This window comes from Pteropus alecto, unplaced genomic scaffold (assembly GCF_000325575.1).
Source record: "Pteropus alecto unplaced genomic scaffold, ASM32557v1 scaffold35, whole genome shotgun sequence".
NCBI classification, from domain to species: Eukaryota; Metazoa; Chordata; class Mammalia; order Chiroptera; family Pteropodidae; genus Pteropus; species Pteropus alecto.
The window spans coordinates 13137549-13148793 of record NW_006437828.1 but is presented as its reverse complement, the minus strand read 5'-3'; the positions used below and the strand labels follow the sequence as shown (position 1 = coordinate 13148793).

The window sequence follows — 11245 nt, the reverse complement described above, 5'->3', positions numbered from 1 at the left end:
GGTGCTTCCTACATGCTGAGGCTTGGGGTCCGCCACTGAGCCTCGCGGTCCCCCAAACCCGCAAAGACGGAACAGAGAGCGGTGTCTCCGCGTCACACGGGGACCAGGACTGTTGTTCCAGGACGCACGGCACCGGGACGGGCACCGGGATGGGCACCGGGACGGGCACAGGGACGGGCAGTGAGATGGGCACTGGCACGGGCACAGGGACGGGCACAGGGACGGGCAGTGAGACGGGCACTGGGACGGGCTCCGGGAAGGGCACCAGGGACGGGGCCCCACGCGGTGCGTTCAGGCCCCGGGGCGCAGACCCCGCATGGACGAGCCGCACGCGCTGCACCAGGGAGCTTTTCCAAGTCGAAATTGACTTCTCCCTGAATGGCTGCACGTTCGAAAGTATAAAACATCATATGTACTAAGTGGCAATATTTTTATTCCTAGCATGGAATTTCAAGCCATTTATGGCCTTTTCATAGGCCATAAAATTCCTAAATATGAAAAAAGACAATCACCTAGATTTACTGGTGTGAATCCAATTTATCTCCATCTTTTAAACCTTAGAATATAGATTGCAGATACATCTGCTTCACCCTTTTCTTCCTGTCTCAGATCGGCAAGATCACCGACCGTATTTCACTTTTTAAAAAAAATTTGGCTCTGAAAACATGTACCTAAACTACTCTTGGCATAAAATTTCTAACCACAGTTTGGAATACTGAAAAGCTGGTTTGTGATGAGGCCACATTATCATCTGGGGGATACTTCGAGTACACAGCAGGTGTGACAGACCAGACAGTGTCAATAACACCCACGTGTTCAAATGAAAAATAGTTGAAATTAAAATAAATGTGACAAGTGATTCCACATTAAATTCAGTTACTAAATCCCCCTTCCTTTACACATAATGGGTTTTTAGTTTCTTACTGTATTTGTTTAGTACGGGTTGATGTAAATATATTTATTGTATATCAATTTATTTTCATTTTCTCCTTCCTTGAATTCTATGTAAAAATCCCATTCATGCTGTGGAAGAAAGTAATTTACGTTTAGACCTGAACTTGCAGGAATTACAACAAAATTTCTGAATAAGTGAAAAACAGAAAAACCACTGAAATCGAGCGTTTGATACGCTGAGATGCAGGAAGCGGTTATGGGCAGATGCTGCTCTCTGAGACGTGGGTGGACACAGTCCCCCGCCCCCTTCTCCAGCGTCACTGTGGACACGGTACACGTTAGAAGGTAGCAACACGAAGACACGGGGCTCCCGTAGTGACAGCTGTCGTGTCATTTAAACAAACAATCCAGAGATTAAGGAGCAGCGTGGAGGAACGAGTCACAGCCTCGCCCAGGAACGAGTCACAGCATCACCCAGGAACGAGTCACAGCCTCGCCCACGAGCACCCGCTGCACAGCGGCCCTGCCCCGGGCCAGGGCCCAAGCACTTTCCCAAACTGCACGTGTCCCTTAAAGACGCCACCATCCACTAAGCGTGATCCAGGCAGCAGAGAAAGAGGATGCCCTTGCCATCTGCAGGGATGTTTCCAGTTTTACTTCGGGGTCTAGAAAAGCATCATGCTGGCGTAGGGGACGGCCCTAGACACAGCTGGGCTCGAAGCGCGGCCCCAGACAGAAGAATTGAAACGCGGTGGGCACCGCAGAGCCGGCTCCTGGGCCTTAAAGAAATGGGCAGAAGTCCGTTCAGAGGAAGGTCAACCAGGCTCGTTACTGACCCAAAGCATGAGCAACAGAAAGGCGGCCACTCCAGGACACCAGCCACCATGGACGCAGGACAGATGTCTTAGGAACGTAGAAGACAGACGACGAGCTGTGTGACCTTTCGGGGGCAGGAGGGGGTGTGCTGAAGAAGCCTGGGTGACAAGAGAGGGTGAGACTATTTGCACTCAATCCGCAAGCTCGTCAAAATGAGAGACGAAGAGGGTGTGACGAAAACGGCCAGGGTGGCATCCGATAACGGCCACGAGCTGGAGAGAGGTCCGGTCACGTCCAGGAGCGCGCGCACCCTTACAAATCTCAAGAGCACGTTCCTTCACGAACCCTCCTTTTGGGCCGTTTTAGAAAAACAACGCTGCGGTCGAGCGAACTGATATTTAATATTGTTAAGTCCTGGGCGGACTTAACTGTCACACAGGTGACAGGCAAAACTGAAACCAGGCGATTGAAAGGCATTTGTTTAGACACGAAAAAAGAGATGTGAAAAGGTATATGTGAATGTAAGAACTGTTCTCAAGGCTTCCTAGAATACAAATATGCAACACAGCGATCTGATAGGGGCTTTCGAAATTGATTTTCAGAAGCGGAGACTCGTAGGAGAGTAAATTGTCGCACTGCAAGCGTGTTTTTTATAGAAAGAATTTCTAGTTATTTCAAAGTACAGCATAATTCCAGTCTAAACGATAAGACGGAAACTGCTATAAAGTGATGTCCCTTTTAAAGGTGGTTCGCGAACTACCTGGTTCTGAACGATAAGGTATCCTGCTCAGCTGTGAAGGTGATTACTGTGCGTTCTAAAGGTTTACAGTTACTGCCATAAAGAAGCAGCAAAACAGGAAAAATACTGTATGTATCATCGTGTTTCTACTGTAGCATCCGCAGATGTACATTCTGATCATTTCGAATGTGAAGATTGAGACATTCAGAAATGTGCTAACTTATAAAATTGTGATGAGATTTAGAAGGTAGCAAGTTTGTATTCTCCATGCATCCAGCCTGTGAAAGCAAAGACTATCAAACAAAGTCATTAAAAAGACGAGTATCCTAATCTGACCAAATACACAGTCTAATGGTTTTGCCTACCACTGACTGTCAAATGTGAAAGTTATAAATCATAATACAACAATTCACCTCACTGGGTCTCTGAAATTTACTGTAGCCATTTTTGTAAATCCATTAGGCAAAATTCAGAGAAGGGTCAGCTTAAACCTTGAAAAGGAAAATGATTTTGAAACACATACTAAACATGCGACTTTTAGCAAATGTTTATAGCAGAATAAATGAGACCTTTGTAGACATAGTTGGAATAACTTGGAGCCTTTTTTCTCAACTTAGTCTTTGTTTTGACTGGCAGAGTGTATGGTCTTCAAACTTTATGACTCAAAAAACAAAAAAACAAAATCTGCCAACCTGTCACTCTGACTGGAGAGCTCGGAGCAATAACGGAGATGGTAACCTGGGAGCAGGGAGCAGACCGAGGCGGGGGCACGGAGCTGGGTCGCTCGCCAGGAGCACGGGAGTCACAGAACATGCAGGTATTAGATGCATGAGCGTTTAGTGCATAGTGGCTCATCATGCTCACTACAGTGCAGGGTCCCCAACCCCCGAGCCGGTACTGGTCTGTGGCCACACAATGAAAGGTGAGCAGTGGGAGAGCCAGCGAAGCTGCATCTGTGTCTGCAGCCGCTCCCCAGCGCCAGCATCACCGCCTCAGCTCCGCCTCAGATCATCGGGCATCAGAGTCTCACAGGAGCACTGGTCCCTGGTGCCGCAAAGGCTGGGGACCGCTGTTACAGAGATTACACAGGGCAGTCCTTATTTTTGAAAAGAAAAAAAAAATGTTGAACACATCGTTCACTGTTATTAAACAATAACTGTTCCTTTGAAGAAACCTAGTAGATAAAAATCTTTCTTTATATGCGCATAGCCGTGATACACTCTAAGATAGAAGAATTGTCGATAATCTCTGTAAACCCATAAATCAAACATTGTATTAAAGGTCACACAACTTGTTGAAGAAAGAAATTTGCGAAGAAAGAAATCACAGCTTCACGTAGGGAGACGTCGTGGGAGGTTGGCAATAGATACAATAAATGTCAAACGCCATGACCGACAGACATAAACATGCACGTGTCGCACGCTCGGACTTTTATGGGACATCGTTTAACGAGTCGACACGTCTTCACGGCAACAAAGACTATCTACAGAGAGAAGCGCACTGGTTACTAAAACGGCGTTCTAGAAAAGAAGCCGTGTTTCATTCCTCTGCCGAAGGTGTTCAGCTCATGCACAGAGCTGAAAATTCTCTCTTATTTATAAACTGTTGGCAGGTTCAGTCCACGTAATAAACGCTGTTTCTGGTCCTTCTATTGTTAAACGTTATATATGAACTTGGCCTCGATCGCCCAAAAATAAATCCAGCAGCAGATGCATTTATTGTTGCTTCCAGAGTTTCTGAGTAAAAGGCCCATTATGTGTTTAAAATGGTGACGGTGGCAGTAATTTCTTAAAGGACCTTCAGGTTTTTTAATTTGTGTATCAGATAGATTAATGGGAATAATTATCGAATAAAATATAGACCTTTAATGTGTAACTATTTGTACACATATGAATAGTTAACAAACATGCTTTTGTGTTCATAACTCAGAGAACTAGCAGTCTTACTAAATGTATATTTTTTAGAACTCCATGCATCGTGTGCATCTATAGAAAACACACAGACCAAACACCGTTCACATTAAAATAGCGAATAAGTTTTCATTTAAAATGGAGTATCAAAAACCAGATATGATCGCAGATCTATCCTTATCTCTTTAAAGTATTTTCCCCCTAATTGGACATTATCACCTAATAATTAAATCATCTTAAAGCAAACAAGGGAGTCAACACAATTTACTGAGTTCTATGGAAAGATTAAAGAAAGGAGGTGTTGGAAAAAAGGTTAATATTTTCTATGATCCCAAAGAATTAACCAACTAATCATGTTTAAAGGACATAAAAAAACAACTAATAATAAAAAGAGGAAATGGGTTATAACTGAAGCACGTGGCTAATAAATGTGAACACAAATGAGGCCCCAGACAGGAGCGTGGGCTGGCAGGCCGAGGGAAGGACGCGCTGGGGCCGGCCAGCGGCCAGGAGAGCGGGGAGCACTGCCCGGGGAGCACCTCCGTGAGAACGGCCGTTTGTCAGGTGTGCCTGGCGGGCTGTGTCTGAGCCAATAAAACGCCGTGGGAAAAGCAGTGGGCAGGAACCCAGGTGGCGCTCGGTTCAGAGGCGCCACGATGAGGACGTCACAGGGTGCTGAGCTGGTGCAGGAATTTGCGCAGGGGGTTAAGGTTCTGATCAAGCAGGAACTCTGGGGACAAATCCGAATGTGGCATCGTGGTGAGAAAGGCAGAGGCAGAAAGACCAGCAGGAGGTCTGGGCCAGAGTTCGTGAGGAAGACGAGATTTAAGGGACTCGACATTTAAACGAAGCACCGACAAGGACCCAGTGAAGAATGTTAGGAAGGTTTTCTTGCTAGCGAACCCTGTGCTCTGAAGCGCCGCACGGTCACGGTCAATGGGGGTGACAGCTCTCCAGGGAGAGTTTTCACCCTTTTCAGTGGTACACAGGGCATAGAGAGCAGACGCCTCTGATGAGGGGGCTGGGAGGGGCCCAGCCGCATGGGGAGTGGGAGACAGCCCCCTCTCACTTCCCCTTCTGAAACTGCTACGCTGACACCCCAAATTTTCATCATCTGCATCAACCCACTTACATGACTGAGTCCACGCCCTGTGTTTAGAGCCTTGACCCCAAACTTGAAAGGGCTGAGGTTCTTATAACCGACTAGCTGGAGGCTGGCTAAGGAGAGGCACCTGTCATCGCTTACCCCACGTCCAGCATCTTTACTTCCTAGTTGCCTACCGTGAAAAATTTGCAAGACTGGCTACGGAATGCAGAACGCTTTCAAGTTGTAACATCCAAGGGGCGAATTTTACAGAATCACACCCTGGCTTTTAAGCTAGGAAGATGATCCTGAAATGAAAGGAATGATTAAAAAAATAGAATCGTCATAATTTTCAAGCGACTGCAACTTGTCAATAGAGTGACAGGCTTTTGTACATGGGACTTATATTGAAACATGTTTTCTATAAGGACAAATACTCTAGACTTGCCCACTATTGGGAGTAGCGACTCCATGTGTGTCTAGATAATACCAGACAAAGAGAGAAATATTTTCCATGTAACTTTTTATATTTGAACTCAGAAACTCACCGTGACTCAACAACTTTGCTTTGCCATAACACGCACAGGCTAGATTCAAATAACAACGCGGAGTTTAGTGACAGCGAGCGTGCGCACAAACTAGATCTTCCGCAGAGCTGCGCGGCGCAGTGAACCTAGTCCCTGCCGTTCCCGGAGGTCCGGAGTGAGAACGTATTTCCCTGGGGTTTCCGCACCCCCAAACTGCAATGTCAACGACAAAGAGGGAAACGCTGCTGCAAAACGGGCGATGGAACCGTCGCAAGACGGATATGACAACAAACACCACCATCCACAGCTGGGGGAGGAACTAAAACCCCCGCCCACGCTGGGGGAGGAGCTAAAGCCCCGCCCACAGCCGGGGGAGGAGCTAAAGCCCCGCCCACAGCTGGGGAGGAGCTAAAGCCCCGCCCACAGCTGGGGGAGGAGCCAAAGCCCCGCCCACAGCTGGGGGAGGAGCTAAAAACACCTGCGTGACCTTCGATAGCAAGCTTCGTTCTCTCCACAACTTTAAATGTTTTAATCATAAAATCACAGTGAATACCAAACAAAATATTTCAATTATGTAGAAAAATTAAATTAGAACACAATTCCTTCTATTTCTGAGCCTCATTCGCCTGAAAATAACTATAGATATATTTTCAGGAATCTGAGCGTGTTTGGGACTTGATGAGGAAGCCGGCATTTCAGGTCACCCCGTCCTGGCCGAACCCTAGGACCCCCTTATTTCACTCCTGTCCCCCCTCTCTGCATCCACCTGCAGGTCCTGTCACCTCTACCCGCCAAGTGCATCCCAAGTCCTCGGTCTCCCCGTATCCCCTCCCGCTCTGCCCACATAACCGCTGTTGGCAGCTGTGACAGCTCTTGCCTGGCCTGGGCGTCCCCTCGGCCACGCCCGGCTGGTCCCTCCTCACTAGCTTACTCGCCGCATTCGAGCAAGATCAGACGGCGTTTCTCTGACACAAGCCACGGCGGGACGTCCACTGCCCAGAACGGCAGCACCCCGGGCCTCCGGCTGCCGAGGGGTCGCCCTGCTCTTGTAGCGAGCGTCCTGTGTCCTACCTGTCCTCCGACTGTCCACCCCCCCGCCCCCCGCTGGACTCTCCCACCTGGGCTCTCGGTGCTGGCAGGCGCCTTCCCCGCCGTCCTCCTGTGGCTGAGTCCTGCTCGCTTTCGCCCTTTTGTTGATGGATGGTCCACGCTGCGGCAGAGCCCCGCGGCCACTCTGCACCTCGGAGCCTGCTCACTTGCCCCAAGTGGCTTAGCAATCGGTGACTGCCACGGACACTGAGGTGCCTACCGTGGTCCGTCCCCTGGGGTGTGAGTGAGTGGTACCCAAGCAGGGCCCGCGCTGGCAGGGAGACCACGTTTCGGGTGAGCGGAAGCCACGGCGGAGTGCTAACGCTGAGGGACAGCCCCGCAGAGGACCGTGAAGCCTGTGATGCGCCCAGCGTAACCATAGCAACGACGCAGCTCCAAGCCGGTCCACTCCCGGCCGGGGGGCTGGACAGCCTGCCAGGAGGAGGGCGGAGGGTCCAGCATAGGTACCCATAGCGGTCTCTACCGAGCCACTCGTGGTGTCCGGCTTTAACTAAACAAATTTCAGACACACAGAAAAGCGGAAAAACAACGTTTTGTCCAGAGGTGAAGCAGGTAACGGAACCAGACAGAGCACACTCGTCTAAGAAACAAAGACGTTAAAATGCCCACGAGAAGTGTGTTAAGGGGCCTGCAGTAAAGACGCACACGTGAGGACATGGAGTCATCGGTGCAGGGACAACGGTCAACAGAGCGAGCGAGAAGGCGATCCGAGCGGGAACCCCTCAGCGCCAGAGACGAGGGGCCCTCTTAGTGGGCTCCCCCGCTGGCCGGCGAGGCCGGCGGAAGGCGCCGCGAAAGGTCAAGGGCAGGCACACAAACTGCACCCCGAGAGGCAGCGAGTAAAGAAGAACTCGGCAAACCCGGACTACAAGATCGTGCCAGGCGGCCTGGCGGACGTGTGCTGCGGTCCAGGGGACGCAGGCAGAGAGGGCGCAGAAATCTGGGGGGTGAGAGTGGCGACGACTCGTTCGTAAATAACGAAAGACATCGAACCACAGATGGAGAATGTTAGACCCCCCCACGCAGGATAAGCACTAAGTGTGTGTGCGCGTGTGCACACACGCACCCCCACATCCCGCAAACGGACGGCCACCTCGACGCGTTCCGGTCTACCCGACGAACGTGCAAGACCAAAAGCTTAAAGGAAGCCAGAGAGACGGGTCACACGCGCAGGGACAGAAGGAGTGTGGCTGGCTTCTCGCCGCCAACTAAGCACCGAAAAGACGGGGGCGGCGTCTCCAGCACGTGGAGAACAGACACCTGCAGCCCCCGCCTCGCTGCTCCGCAGAGACGCCTCAGAAACAAAACTGCGACCATGGCTGGAAAAAACGAGCTGGGACGACGTCCTGTTAGCGGATCCGCCCTGCAGAACACGTCAAAGGGGGCGCCCCAGGCGGAAGAAGTTCGAACAGGAGCGTGGGTCTGCCCCAAGAAATAAAAAGCTCTGAAGACGGTAACGTAAAGGTAAACATTAACTGTTTTTCTTATTTCGGTTTGCTCTAAAAGAATAGTGACTGCGTAAAGCAAAAACAGTACAAAGACTATTTCGTGGGCTTCCTCGCCCGTAACAGCAACATGTAAATGGACGATGGCGTGAACGATGAGAAGGAGAGTTAGAAGCACACGCTCGCGAGCCGCACACGCCACACGCAGGGACCTGCCGTGTCGAAGACTGACAGTTTCAGCTCTAGGGAGACCGTTAACGTTCTAAATAGTTTTATCCAAGAAGCCCAGAATGAAGATGGGTCGAAGCAATAATAAGACTCAATGAAAGCAAAGCTGGCATGAAAAGAAATAAAGAAAAACGACGAAATAAAAACAGGACGAACGACGACGCGGCGGCCCGCACGGCCGTCTTCTTAGTCTCCCCACGAAACCCCGCCGGATCGGGGAGCTCTGCCTACGGACACGCGCACCGGTGAACGCCGGTGAACGCGGGAAGCCCGGCGAGCGAGGCCGTAACCACCGGAAACGAGCGCGTTGTTTAGTTACATAACGATCAGTGTCTATCAGCGAACGGGCTACGTCCTTCCATCCGTAAGCTTTATACACGTGACACTTTTCCGCGCTGAATTCAAGAAGAGTTGCTGCCCCCCTTCCCCCCGCATTGGGCTCTTTGCCACGCACCATCAGTTCAGATTGTGTACTTTCCAGGATGAACCGACGTCGCCCTTGTTTACACATCTGTGATCTGAAGGTCCCGGGTATTCGTTCATTCCCCTGTTTTGGCTGTTTTCCCGGGGAGGGCGCCCGGGGTAAGGGCTGTGTCTGCGCCCCTCCCAGCGTCTGGCGTCTCCGTCAAGGGCGAGGCTGCGGAAGAACCTCAGTGGCTGGAGGGTTCAGTAAGCGTTCTTTCGGGCTCTTCCCTGGATTATGTGAATTCACGGGAAACCTACAGCACACAGAGCAGGTCGGACCACCCCAGGATCGCCTTTGCCATCGGCAACGTTACACCCCATCCCTTCGGGTGGGTGAAGGGCTGTGCTGCTGGCTCGAGGGGTCCTGTCAGAGCCCCCCTGGAGAGTGGTCGGTCCCCAATGGGCCGCGTCCTCACCTGCACGTGAGGACACCAGAGCTGTCGGGGGAGCAGGTGTGGCCACCAGGACGGCTCCAGTTTTAGGGTCGGCAGGCTGGGTCCCCGACACCGACTCTGGGCCGCCCGATGTCATCGCTGGTGAAACACCCACCAGGGGGCGTGCATGCAGCTGCCCAGGTGTGGAGGTCGCTCCCCGCGGAGGACATCGGCGTCCACGTGGCCCCTCAGGCGCAGCGGGCGGCTCGCGCCTGGGCGGCCTGAAAACACGCCAGGGGCTGTTCTTTCTCCTTTCAAACTGAGCGCACCCCAAACACAGCGTTGTTCTGAGGATAACGAGTCAGCGGCTGTCACGGCTTGAGAGCAGGACCTGGCATAGTACGTGTGCTTGCTCTTTTTATTATTTCATGGATATAAATTTAGTGAAAAGTGTGAATTTAGAGACTCGTCAATTGAAAATGCATACTTTAAGGTAGATACAAAAATACACCAACAGATTAAAAACACTAGATGGTCTTTTGGCAACTTACTTCAGCTGTCCTTACGCTGCTGGATACTGACTTTCGTAAGATTAATTCTCCACACACTTTGTGTGTTCCGTATTTAAACTCTGGCACGGAGAAATGCCTCTAACCCCACAGGAACAACAGGAGCCATCAGAACGGTGTCTGCACCCAACAACGACCGCTCGACAAAGCTCTGATAACTGAAGGTGCTGCCTTACGTCTGGCCAAATAAAAAAGGAAATACAATGAAGACTAATGGTGCCTTGGGTTCCTGAGGCGGCACACTGGTGAGGAACAGCGGTCCCTTTCCGTGAAGGGCACCAGCGGGGAGCCAGGCGGACGGCAGTGAGTGACAGATCAGTGCCGTGCGTGCGGGGCGACTGCACCCAGCGCTCGCCGTGGACCCGTTGTTCTACCAACGCGTCTTTCCAAAGAAGCGAGTGTGGAGCCAGGAGACAAGATCACTTCGAGAAGGAAAGCGAAGCGCACTCACCCGTATCCCCACTGCTGAACATATTCGTGAATTTATTAACACTCTCACAAGCAAGGGTTATAGATTTTTATCTACGGATGTTCACAAAATGTGTCAAAGTAGTAGATCACTTCCCAGACATCCTCCAAGAATAAGGCCCACAGGATGGGTTTACACTGCCACCAAAGCGATCCTATTCAAGCGGATCGAATAAACTTGCCTACGAATGCCTGTAAATAAGCAGGGGGTTTAACTGGGATGGAACACAGCCCAAACTGGGTTTGTGTCTGGTTCAGAATATTTATCATCAGCTGGAAATCTGGCTTTTCAAAAACACGCATGCATTTACATCACAGCAAACTGTTTCTCTCAATTCTAAGGATCACTTATTAAAGCTTATCCACACATTTGCCTATTTGCAACTGCTTATTAAAGGGGATGAATATCGACACTAAGCACTTTTAGTGCTTGAAAACACGTCCTAAAATAAACCTCGTGCTCATTGGAAATGCTTATTTCACGTGTACGAGGTTCACCTGCGTAATCAAGTGCCAAAGAAGATTTGCAAATTCGATCTCTGTCCTCCATTCATCAGACTATTCACTCAGTCTCCCGTCCATTTCTAAAAGGTTAGCGGCTCCTCCGCTACGCTCT

At 50.5% G+C, this 11245-nt stretch overlaps 1 protein-coding gene across 1 annotated transcript in view; it reads right to left on the bottom strand.

Moving 5' to 3' along the window:
* Nucleotides 1–11245, bottom strand: part of CSMD1 (CUB and Sushi multiple domains 1) — a 1232804-nt gene that overhangs the window by 118959 nt on the left and 1102600 nt on the right. The window lies entirely within an intron of this gene.